At 45.6% G+C, this 12,379-nt stretch overlaps 1 long non-coding RNA gene across 2 annotated transcripts in view; it reads right to left on the minus strand.

The window, feature by feature from the left end:
* Nucleotides 1-11,539, minus strand: part of LOC137480927 (uncharacterized) — a 448,694-nt gene extending 437,155 nt beyond the window's left edge. For both annotated transcript variants that reach the window (XR_011003177.1, XR_011003178.1), the window contains exon 1: nucleotides 11,468-11,539. This is a non-coding gene — a long non-coding RNA (uncharacterized lncRNA). The remainder of the gene's footprint in view (nucleotides 1-11,467) is intronic.
* Nucleotides 11,540-12,379: the final 840 nt, after the last annotated feature.

Here is a 12,379-nt window from a genome sequence, read left to right on the forward strand (position 1 = left end):
CTTAGCCTGGCAGCTATCTTTCTCTTTTTCTCTCTGACTGAACTGAGGATATCCACAAAATCCTGTAAGGGGAAGAGAGCCTGAGGAGAGCAGCATGTGAATCGTGTCCCTTTAATGTATGGCACAGCTCATCAGAGGGGAATGTCCTCGTTTGGTGGCTGCCCACGATAATGATGATTACCTGGGTGAGAGAAGCAGGAGCTGCTCCTTTACGCTGTGTTTGCTGCCAGCCTGGAGTTTGAGGGAGGAGCTGAGCCCTTCCCAGGGTTGCTTTGCTGTTGGGTACAAATAAAAACTGAACTAACAGCAGAGCCTTCCCCACCAGCTCCCATTTGTGAGGATGCCTTTGGAAACTCCACGGTAAATCAGTAATTGTGTGTTGGGAGATGGCAGAGACAAGTTCATATACATTTGTTACGCAGAGAGACCTCTCCAGGTGCTCCTGTGCTCTGCCATTACTGTAATACATGGCTTATTTTACCAGCTTGTGTATCTCACTGAGAAATGGAGCTATCAATTTATGTAGGCATTGTAGTCCTCTTTCCATTCCTGTAATAGCTGCTGTATTTCAGCCATTTATGTACTGCACTAAACTCTTTATTTTTGTTCAGAAAACATTTTTGCCTTAAAACACAAGTTGCAGCTGATACAGTTCAAGAAATACCCCATTCTCTGGGAACTTGCTTGGAGTAAAAAGCTCATTTTAGCGTAGGGTTTTGAAGACTTCTCTAAAGGCAATTAAAAAAGCAAACCCTGAGATTCTATGGAGTTCTGAGTGTCCACAGTGGGGGTTAAAGTAATTTTTAGCTATGCCTGGGTTTTTTCTGACCTAGGGGTGTAATTAACTGATTTTCTGTCTACTCAGGTCTGAAGTACCCAAGGCCCTTTGGGATGTTCAGCCCTGGTGCCCCTTAAACTGACATTTCTCCCCTTGAATTTTTCCATTTAAAAATTTTCCAGGCCCATCCCAGCACAATTCTGGGACTTGTCTCATTCCTGAGACAGGCACATTTGTTGAAAAGTCTCCAGAAACTGAGCTAAAGATGTACAAAACTAAGGTTAAAAGGATTTCTGTGGAAAAGTGGGATGTTTGAGTCTTTAAAGAGAGCCCGGAGACAAGATGGTCTGCCCAAACTTCGTTTGTTGTCTGGCTAGACTTCACAGCCCTCAGGATGTTTTTGTTTCTGCAGCTCTGAATTACAAATGGCCTTCAGTTTTTTACCTTAGAATCCAACAAAAGAGCAGGAGGAAGAGTAATCCCGGTGGGAATGGGTAGAATTGTGGCACGTCCGTGTGTGTGACAGTCCAGGACACTTCTGTTGTCTCCACTGGGTTATGTCTGAGGAGGCAAAGCTCTGCTGCAGGCAGTGAGTCCAGGCTGTCCAGACCCTCTGGATGCATCCCTTCCCTCCAGCAGCAGCACTCTGCTGTCCTGGGACACCTGGAGAGTGTCACACCTGCCTGTGTCAGCGTGGAGGTGTCACAGTGCCAGTCCTGAGGAGCATCCCTGCTCTCCCTGCAGGGACCTGGAGCTCCTGGAGCAGACAATTCCTCATCCTGAGCTGTCCCTCCAAGTCCAGTCCCCATTCTGGAGACAAGGATGCCACGTGGGCAGCACCCAGTGCTCAGCACAAGCCCAGGCAGCTGATGCCACTCACTCCTCCCTTCTCCAACGCCAGGACTCCACCCCAGAATGCCACCAAGTCTGTCAGGTCTGATTGACCTCCTGTCTCCTCCTTTCATCTCCCCTGGACGGTTGTGGGATAAAAGATGTGCTTAAGATCAAAGGAAGAGCAGCACCACACACGGGCATTAAAGCTCACAGAGCTCAGCAAGAGGAGTGGAATTTTTTATCCCAGCTGGAGCATTTCTGAGTGCAAGCGTGAAGACGTGACCAGCTGGTGACATTTCTGCTCCAGCCCCACCCCTGAGGAGCTGGCCAAGCTGGCTGGAGCACCACGAGCCACTTGGGGTCAGTCTGGGTTTGGCGGCCTGGGGACATGCAGTGACCATGAAGTGGCTGATGCAGGAATGTGAAGCAATTCCCAGGGAATCTCCTTGGAGGCTGCAGCTCCATCCCAGGTGAGCAGGGCTGTGCTGGCAGAGCCTCTCCCTCCGTGGAGCACTCCTGCCTTGCCCTGCTGCCCTTCTGGAATTCTCTGTCTGCAGTTGCTGCTGCTGCTTCCCTTTTGGCAAGCCCAGAGTTTCTGGGATGCTCCGCTCACCACAGTTGTTGGTTTGGTGTTTTGCCCCTTTCCCAGTAAATCCCTACGGCACCAGGGATCATCTTTGTCTCGTGAGCTGTTCAAAAGGGAAGCGTGGTCCTTGGAAAACAGGAATGTGGAGGTGTTGGTGTTGGAACTGGGGCTGGAGATGAATCCCAGTGTCCCCCGTGAGCCAGGAGCTGTATCCAGACACAGCTGTCCAAACACCCCTGGAGCTGCAGGACTGGGGAGAGCTTTGGAACAGTCACCGTGGTAACAGCACGGGCTCGGGATTTACCTGGAGCTGAAGGTGGTCACACCCAGGGAAATGGAGCAGTCTCTTCACCAGTATTTATCCAGAGCAGTAGTTTCCTTCAGGAATGTGTGTAACTCAGAGCTGCCCGACAACACTGCAGAGCTGAGGGTTCCAAAAGCTTCAAAACCTGTTAATAAATAGTGGGTTTTTCCTGTAAATTTAACTCTTTTTTTTTTTCTTTGAAATTAGGGGATGTTCACAAGGCCATGCACAGAATAAGTATGAAAATTGTGGCTTTTCAAATGAAAATACATGGAGATATTGTCTCAGTGTGGACGTGGTGCCCTGAACACGGTTTTGGACAGTTCCTGCTCACTCTCCATGGAGGATTTTGGCTGCTGTGCTTAACAGTAAGTGGAGCTGCCTTGCCACTTCATTCCAGGTTTTATTATGGCAATGAAAAAATGTTTTGAATGATAACATTCTCTGATGGGGTCTTTACTTCATTTGTGTTGTTAACCAAAATTAAAATCTGCATTTTCATGCCAGTGAAGTCTCCACAGGTAAAACTTTGCTGTACAACAAACGGAATACACATTTTAATAATTTAGTGTAATTGTGATGGGAAAGAAATCATTGGTGCTGGTATTTGAGCCTTAATGGATACTGTGGTGCTTTTAATCACCTTGATCTCATTGGCATTTCGGCAGAGCTGGGTCTAGAAGAGGTGATTACAATATTTTAATATTACCATCAAATATTCATGAAGCAACAGCAGTAGTTAGTTCTTCCATATTACAGCTTTGATATTGTTTTAGTACTTACTCCATTGTTCTGGTGATGGTTGCACTCATGATCTTAAAGGTCTTTTCCAATCTTAGTAATTCCATGATTGATGACACTTTCCAAAGCATTGCCCTGATCCCTTCACTCAGTTCTAACAGTCCCAGTGACATCTGTGAATGAAGTCAATTTATATTTGAGTGTGGGGTCAAAGAGCAATCAAACATATCCTAAGTAGTGAACAATTTCTCAAGAAATACTCATGGTTAAATATAATAAATAAATTAAATATCTGGTTGCTTTAATCTTCTCAGATGGCAAGCAGTTGTTCTTTATGGCTCATGAAACAAATGTGGCTCAAAACCTCAAGTACTTGGTATAAAAATAAATATATTCGACTGATTAAACAAATTAAAGAATAATTTGATTCTTTTGGACACTTTGTGTTGTACTACAGGTGTAAAACTAGGAGCTCCTTAATTTAAATTCATGCCTCTCACATCATCTCTTGGCTTCTGAGATGATTTTGTTGTTCAGAACAGCTCCAATCAGTTCCTGATTTTACTGTCAGCCTGAAAAGAGCATATCTGAACTTCAAAAAAGAGAGTCGAGGAGGGAAAAAGAAGAAATAGATTCAAAAATAGGTTCCTGCAGAGAGTATAATCAGGAGTAATTTTCTCTTTGCAGAAATACTGCAAAACAAACTGTGCTTGTTCTAAAGCAAGGGAAATATTGGAAGATCACTCTCTAGTGGTAGCAGCCAAATAGGTTTTTGAAAGTGCAGTGAGTCCACAGCAATTTCACATCTAATTCTGTGTTCTCCTCATAACAATTTGCTGTTTGTTTTCCCCATGTTTTCAGTCTGGCTTGCAGGGCTTGGTGGAGCCATTTTCCCTCACTCAAAAGCGGGGCTGAGGCGCGTGCAGAGGGAAGGGAGAGCTCCGGGGGAAGGTTTGATCTCCAGAGCCAGCTCTGCTCCTGGGGAGGATCTGACACCCTGGAGCCGTGGGCCAGGAGCTCTCCGAGGGGGAGCAGGCTCACAGAACATCAAGGAGATGCTCTGAGCCTTTGCTTTGAAGCCACTGCGATCAGATTTCATTTTATTAATTCATTGTGTTGCTTATTAGTATCAGGATCCAGCGCTGCTGATTGCGAGGTGGTGGATCCTGAGCAGGCTCCTGTGGGAACGTGTTGTGTCTGCTGTCAGTGTGGGGGGCCAGCACTCCATCCCCTCCAAGGTGGCATTCGGGGCTTCCTGGTTTAAACCAGCCAAAGCCCCAAGAATCTTCGGCCAAAGGTGATTTTAGCCACGTTTGCTGTGCCAGGCTGGCTCCTCGGGGGGGGTAATTGCTGTATTTGGCCTGTGAATTCTGCCTGGGTGGAGAATGGGAACCAGTGTTGGGCACCGGGAGTGACACTGAGAAAGGACATTTTCTGTTAGGTATTTCTGATCTTTTCAGAAATACCTAACATTGCTAATGGAAACTTAAATCATCAAGAACTCCCAGTGCAATGAGAGGTCTGCAGGAAACTCTGGCCACAATTAGGCTGGGATGCCACAAGAGTTGGAGCTAGAAGAGAAAATCTGTTTGCTAAGCAGAGAAGGATTTTTTCCAGGTATAAATTCTGGATTTAAACTGTAATATTTAAACCAGGTTAGTTCTGGTGAGGAGCAATTTAGTCTGGGAGGAGATTTAGATTGAACTAAAAGTTATTGCATTCATCAAACCAGTTCCAGTAGACTTGTTCTTAAAGGCACCAAATATAATTTTCAGAAGTGTTTATCAAATCATATCAACAGGATAAATGCTTGGGCACCTCTCAGAATATCACTGGGTACTTCAGGAAACATTTAGATAGTCTGGAGCACGGATAGCTGTGTTTTTGTGGTCATTAATACTGAATTTCATACCACAGGAGCTGCTGGCATTGCTAATTTGTCACAATGTCACATTCTTCTTGTACTCGGAATATTTAAGATTTGTGCCAGTGTCATTGTGGGCACCTCAGTTTGCAATCTCATTTCAGATTCCCTTTGTCCACTGCCTGCCAGTGAAACATCTGCTGCTCATATGAAATGATTTAGTCACTTTATCACCCTGGAGCATTGATCTGTCCATAACCTTCTTTAGAATAAAGATTTAATGTCAGTCTTGGAGGCTGTAACAGATACCTCCAGTCTGGTCTTGCTGCAGTTTAGCTAAGCTGTTAACACATTTTTATCTTTTGAGAGTACTTTTGGAATAAGAAACACAAGCAAAGAAATCTTTTATCTCAGTTGTCTTAACAAGTGTTTAACTTGCTGTTGAATATTTCAATAAGATAGTCAAATTATTATGTTGAGGACACTGGTCTGCTTTTAAGACCTAAAACTGAGTAAAGCAAGATGGTCAAACACCTGGAGCAGATGTGACGCTTTCTAACCAGCGAGGAGGTGAAGTAACAACATTCCCACTCGCCTCCTTCCCCCTGGAGCTGCTGCAGGTTTGGGGTCGGGATGGTGCCCAGCACTCAGTAAAAGGGTTTTGTGGGAGGCTGCAGTTAATCACTGGGATCTAGGGCACACTCCTCAAGGCTCTGCAGCCTGGCAGAATCACCTGCATTCTTCTCTGGCTCTGAATAAGGTTTGGATGGCAGAATTGCTCTGCTGCCCTGGAATGGAGTTGACCTGACAGCCGGAGTTGCATTGTTATTGGCTGAATACCATTAATTTTGATGTGACATATTTCTTGCTAATGGGAACATTCATATTATCAGTATTTTCAAAAGGCAGCAGGAAGGATAAAAGCTCTCCCACAACACTATCAGTATTTCCAGGGCAGGCAGTGCAGGAGGGAACACTCTGCCTTCTGGAGCCCTGCCTTTATTGATTGCTAGGAGGTCTTAAAAACATTTTCACCTTTTTTCTGCACACTTTTTCCCTTCAGAGGCTGCAAATGAAGGGGGAAATTAACATAAATAGGTAAAAAAAAAAAAAGGAAAAACAACATTTTTCTGTGAGGAATCCTGAAATACCAGCTCTGTTTGGGCAAAGGGAGCACTGTGTCAAAGGAACAGCTCAAAAGGGAAATGGAGTTTAAAGCAGAATAAGGAATGACTGCTGGACACAGGAGTTATATGGATTTGTGATGGGTTGAAATCCTGCTTTTCCTTGATTCTTGTGAGCTGGGAAAAACTGGGCTGGTTTCTGTGGGGTGCCAGGGGCTGCTGTAGGGGTGAATATAACTGGGAATTGGAACCCCAGAGCAGCCCAGGAGATGTGGCTCCAGGAAGGACCACAGCAAACCTTTCCTGCTGCTGCCAGGCAGGGGCTGGGGGGGTCTGGTGTTGACTGAGCTCCCAGGACCATCCCAGCATGGATTCTCCTTCCGGATCACTGGCAGGTTCATGAGCTGGTCATGTGCCCTTCCCCCAAAAGCTCTTCCATTAACCTGGGCAATGGATTTGTTCTCTGCTCCTGTCTCTCCTAAATCAGAGTGGAGCTGATCTGGGAATCCTGTATAGTAAAATGTGGTGAGGGAAGAAATGATGATGTCTGCTCCAGATCAGGGGCTGAAGGATAGCTTTATTAAAACTACATTATATTACATTAATATACTATTTAAAGAGATACTGTACTATTCTACACACTTACTTCTTATTTCCCTATCTAACTCAAACTGGTGACTCTGCTGAGAGCCCTAGCCACAGCTGGATCCCACTGGTCACTGACCCCAAACAACCTTCACCAGGATCCAACCCAGCCATCACTGCAGGTGAACAATCTCCACACCACATTCCACATGGGGAAAACAGAGGAGCAGAGATAAAGATTGTTTTCTCTACTTCTCTGTGCTTCTCCTAGAAATCCTGAGAGGATTATGTCCTCTCTGTCCAGAGGATGGGAATGCCACAAACACAAGGAGGGGCTGGTGAGGACAGTGGGAACAGAGCTGGTGTGTGGGGCTGGGAAGTGCAAAGAGCAGCTGATGAGGTTACAAGTTCTGCTCTCCCTCCTTAAATAGAAGGGAAAGAAAATTTCAACACTGAAGGAAAGGAAATTGACTGAAAAAGGGAAATAAAAAAGGTTGTGCTGGGAAATACTCCAGGGAGCAAGTCTGTGGTGTCCTCTGGTGGTGGGGAGGACAGAGGTGGCTTCTGGATAGAGGTTTTGGTGTGGGACCAGTAAGGTGGGGGTGGTTTTTAAGGAATTGGTGCAGCTGCCCCCACATCAGCTGAATCTGATTTTCCAGCTCTGGATTAGCTCTGTTTAAAATCAGGTAATAACAAAATAAGAAACTTTGAGTAAGAAGAGTAATAAAGTAGTAAAGAGGCAAAATGAAGGGGGAAGGTGACTTTGGAGCAGTGTGAGAACAGCTCTTTCTCTGCTTCCCTCAAAGGAAGTGCTGTGTTTTGATGAAGGAAGATTATGAAAAGAAAACAGGTTTAAAAAACACCTAGCAATCCCAAAAGGCTAGGAGACTGATTTTTAAATGATTTTTATTATTTTTCTCTATTTATAAAATTGATGGTAACTGATTTCTGGATTCATAATGATACTAGAAAATAAATGAACAGACTTTGTCTGCCCAGTGCTTTTTAACTTTGCAGGTACTGCCAGAGTTCCAAATTGAGGCTGACTTGAGACCCAACTTCCCTGAAATAAGCCATGACAAAAAGTTAACATGATCCAGCCACTCTAATATGAAATACCTCATCTGGGCTGATTTCACAATGCTGAAGGGGGAATAATTCAGTCCTGTGGGTGAGTTTGGTCAGAGATCTCAATGTTATTTCAGCCTATTATTTCTACCTCAGCTTTTCAGATTTGCAATTACTTTATGCCAGTGTGAGAGAGGCACACTGATTGAAGTGAGCAGCCCCTGACTGCTGTGTCCCTGTGCCACACCCGGGGATGCTGAGCTCCAGCTCCCATCTCCTCGGAGCAGCGTGGGAGCTCTCCCTGCTCTGGGAATGAAAGGGCCATGTGAAATCAGAGCACTTTGTGTCATGCTGGTGGAGAGGATTGGTGTTTCATGAAAGGAAAACCCATTTCTCAGCAGAATTAAAGCTAATGTGTGACACCTGAAAAGCCATGTGAAGTTCTGCGTTGTGATTTGCTTTCAGAATGAGATTTTCTAGTAAACACCAGCAGCTATCAAAGCTGTAGCATGAAAGGCTCTTCAGATGGGCACCTCCACAAGTGTCAGGAACCATCAGGCAGGTCTGGAAAATGTTGGAGAAGCCCCCAGGGCTTGCAGTAGATCAGCCCCCACAGGCTGAGGGTCTGTGCCTTGAGCTGAGCATCTTTAAATGCTTTATCAAATCTCCTTCCCCACAGGAGATACTGTGTGGCTTGAAGATCCTGTGTAAGAAAAGAAAATATCCAGGGATGACCTTCAGCAGTTCAGCCATAAATGTATTTAAAATGGCCAGACCCCACTGCAGAAGGGCCAGCACTTTCCCAACATCAGCTGATTATTTCCTGGCCTTTGGCAGCCCCTGCGTTGCTCTGGTGTGAAAACATTTTATAAATTCATCTGTTCATGATGCACCGCCTTAGCTGGCCAGGAGGGAACACTGAGTGGACTCTGATGGCAAACAAACTCGCAAATCCATGCAGGACAGGCCAGGTGTGTGCTTTGTGGGAATAGGGTTTGGGATGTGGGACTGCCCGTTCCCCTCCCTGCTCCCAGAGGTTAATCTGCCTTGCTTTTAAAGCCTGGCTTTAGGCATTGCAGCACCTCCTCATGCTGGTCCCACACAAGGAATGACAGCACTCCTGGTACCTGTTCCCTGCACATTTGTGTGTTGTGAAAACCTTCGAAGGATTAGAATTTACCCTTTGATTTTTAATCCAGTGACAGCTTATCCAACTTTTTCGTTCAATAACATGATTCTGTGAAGTGCCTGGGAATATTATTTTTGAGAGACTGCAGGTTAATTACTGAAAATTTGAAAAAGGAAATATTAAGCCAATTATTAAATTAGAGTTGATGATTAATCCCGGGGAGATAATTACTGAGGCCTGAGGCAATTTGTCTTCTGTTTGAAATAGATTTTTCCTCGATTAAGTTGTATTTGTCACTTAGTCCCATGATTGTTACTGCAAAGGACTTTATTATCCTGCAAAGTAGAAAACACTTCTCTGAAGTTGACCCCAAATACTTGGGGCACTTTTGAGCTGGATTCTGTGCAAGGGCACACCAGCATTGGGGAATAATCTGTCCTTGCTCCCCTCAAAGGCAAACTGCTTCTGAGTGAGTAGGATTTCTACCACAGCAACAAAAAAAGAGCAACTTATAGATGTAAAAATGCATAAAATGGGATTTTTGTTTCAGAAACCCACAGGTAATACTGAGCATTAAATGCACATCTTGTAGTGTAATCAAATTATTGTAGTGAGACTTAAAAACTGCAATAGTAAAAGACAAGATAAGTGATGTTTGCTCTGAGGCAGCATTAAAATTCTGTGCTTGAGTAAAGCAGAGGCTGAAGATGTTTTAACCCTTCAACCCACAAACTCAGAATCTCAGTCCATTAAATGGATTTACTGCATTATTCTGGATTGCGTTGGTTAGACTGTGGCACGCTAAATACAAGGGGTCTGGCAATGTTCTGAGTGTTTGTGCTTAAACCTGAGTTTAAAACACTTGTGAAACAGTTTTCTGGATAGCTGAGTCATAAATCTCAATTTAATTGCTGTGGAAATGCTGGAGAAGCACTTCAGAGTGAAGTGGTTCCAGGAGGGCAGAGCCTGTGGGTACCTGGTAGATTTTCTGAGCTGTGGCAGCCCATGGGTTTTGAGGAGGACTTACAGAGGACAAGAGGACACTGAGGGTGTTTTCTCTTTAATATTTCTCTAGCAAGGTGAAAATGCACCCATGTTTTCCCCAAAGATGAGGCTTTCAGTGCATCCAGCACAGAGAGAATGAATGTTCTCTGTTTCCTTTGCTGAAAGAATCAGCTTGACACAAGAATCCTGATTCTTGTGCTCAGTTATTTTTCATCCTGGAATTCAAGCAGCATTATTCATAACCCCCTCCTGGAAATTCACCAAAAAGTGCTTCATTTTCTCCTCAGCTTAATTTATTTTGCTCCATGTACAGAAAGAGTGAGGATGCTCAATGTCCATTGTGTCCTGTCCCCCTCCCCAAACCTGGGAGGAGAAACATGCCCTCAGGGATCTGTAACAAATGCTGTTTGTTAGCTCAGATTGAGCAAATCCAGGTTCCTCTCCATGGACAGCATTAGTGAGGAGATGCTGCAGTGGAGAAATGGGGTCCAAGAAGGCTTAGATGGACAGGTTAGAGAAAAAATGGAAAATATTTTACTAAAGAAGGCAGAATGCTGTTTATAAGGATTCTGGTCTGACTTTACCTTCCTGTGTTGGCAGGGAGCAGCACTCCTGCCACCAGAGCAAGAGAGAAGGCTTCAGGCTGTGCCAGGGGCAGGTCAGGCTGGACAGCAGGAGGAACTCCTCCATGGAAAGGGTGCTCGGGCCCTGGCGCTGCCCAGGGAGGGCTGGAGTGCCCGTCCCTGCAGGTGGCACTGGAGGTGGCACTCGGGGCTCGGGGCTGGGCACAGGGTGGGCATCGGGCCCAGCTGGGACTCCCTGGGCTGGGAGGGCTGTGGCAGCCTCAGCGATTCTGGGATGCTGTGATTTCTGAATGAAAAAAACATCCCAATATTGAGCTTATCTTCCATTCAAGGACGTTTGGCACTCAGGGCAATGTGCCCGCGACTCCTCTGTCTGTGCTGTGGTCAGTTCACCTTTGTTTGCTGTGTGGGATGACAACCCCGAAGCCCTTTTCCATGATGGAACAGCCATGGATCAGGGAAGCTCTCCGAGGTCATTTGGAGCACAGTTTACCCGACCTTTGCGTTTACTGCCGTGCTGCTCCTCCACCCCAAGGCAATTCCACACTTGGCATTCCCACAGACAGCGAGCAGGCCCTAGCTTATCAAACCTCCCCCCAGCTGTGGGAGGGAGGCAAATATTTATTGTCTCATTTCATGGCTAAGGCAACACGAGCTGAGACAACATAATGATAAATGATGAGCAAACCTGCCGTGGTGCCCGGCTAAAATCCGGCCAAGCCGAGGAACTGGCAGGGCTCCCACTGAGCCCGAACTGTGCAGAATCAGAGCTCTGCAAAGAGCTTCTTCTCCTCAAGAGATTCTCTTTAGGTGTTTTAAGTCCTCCCTGCATGGTTCCCAAACAAGATTTGTAGAACAAAATAACTTTTTTTTTTTTTTTTTTTTTTTTTTTTTTTTTTTTTTTTTTTTTTTTTTTTTTTTTTTTTTTTTGTAATTGACAGGCTTTGAAAGCCTGGTGTCAATTTTTTAAATTTTTGCCTTTGCTATTTTATTCTGCTTGAGTAAGGATTTACATCTTGGATCTTCCTAAGATGTAGGTACACCTGAACAGTCTGCGTCCATCCCTGGAGGAGGGATTTTGCTGCCCTGTGAGGCTGGGCACGACAGGAGCTCTCGGTCCCTCGTGTGCCAGCCACCGCACGAGGAGCAGCGGGGCAGTGCGGGGTGCGAGCTGGCAGCTTGTCCCTCTCGGGATGGCAGCGGTGCTGCTGTTAACAAAGCTGCCCTGCGGACCTGCTCGGAAGGAAGAGCACAGCTTTGTTCAGCAGAGTTATGGCCCCAGAGACACTTTGTGCTTTCCTGGGGAGAGCACGCCGAGCCCAAATTGCTGCCGAGCTCCCGTGGGACGGAGCTGCGGGAATGGGCTGTGCTCCGGCTGCTCTCAGCTGCCAGCTCCTGAAAAATAACAACACGAGCAGCCAGGCTGGGGAAACAAATAGGATATTATAGAGTTTATTCCTGTGTGCTGCTTCCACCCCATTTGTCAGCATTTCATCCCACCTGCTGCTGGAAAGGATTCTGCTGCTCCGAGATGCCTGCGAGGCGTTGTTGGCATCTCGTACTACACGAGAATATCAATATCTGCTTTGAATAACCTCAATGTATTTTAAACAAGACATTTCCAAATGGTTGCTCTGTAGCTGTGCGTGAGCTCTCTGGAGCTCCAATTAAGAGTCTGTCAGCATTTGCGATGTGATCCATTGTGAAAATTTATTCTGGGTAGGAATTTGGCATGTAATAACCCAGACCTGGAATTCTCTTTTCTCCTTTCTTTCCT

Source organism: Anomalospiza imberbis, chromosome 11 (assembly GCF_031753505.1).
Source record: "Anomalospiza imberbis isolate Cuckoo-Finch-1a 21T00152 chromosome 11, ASM3175350v1, whole genome shotgun sequence".
NCBI classification, from domain to species: Eukaryota; Metazoa; Chordata; class Aves; order Passeriformes; family Viduidae; genus Anomalospiza; species Anomalospiza imberbis.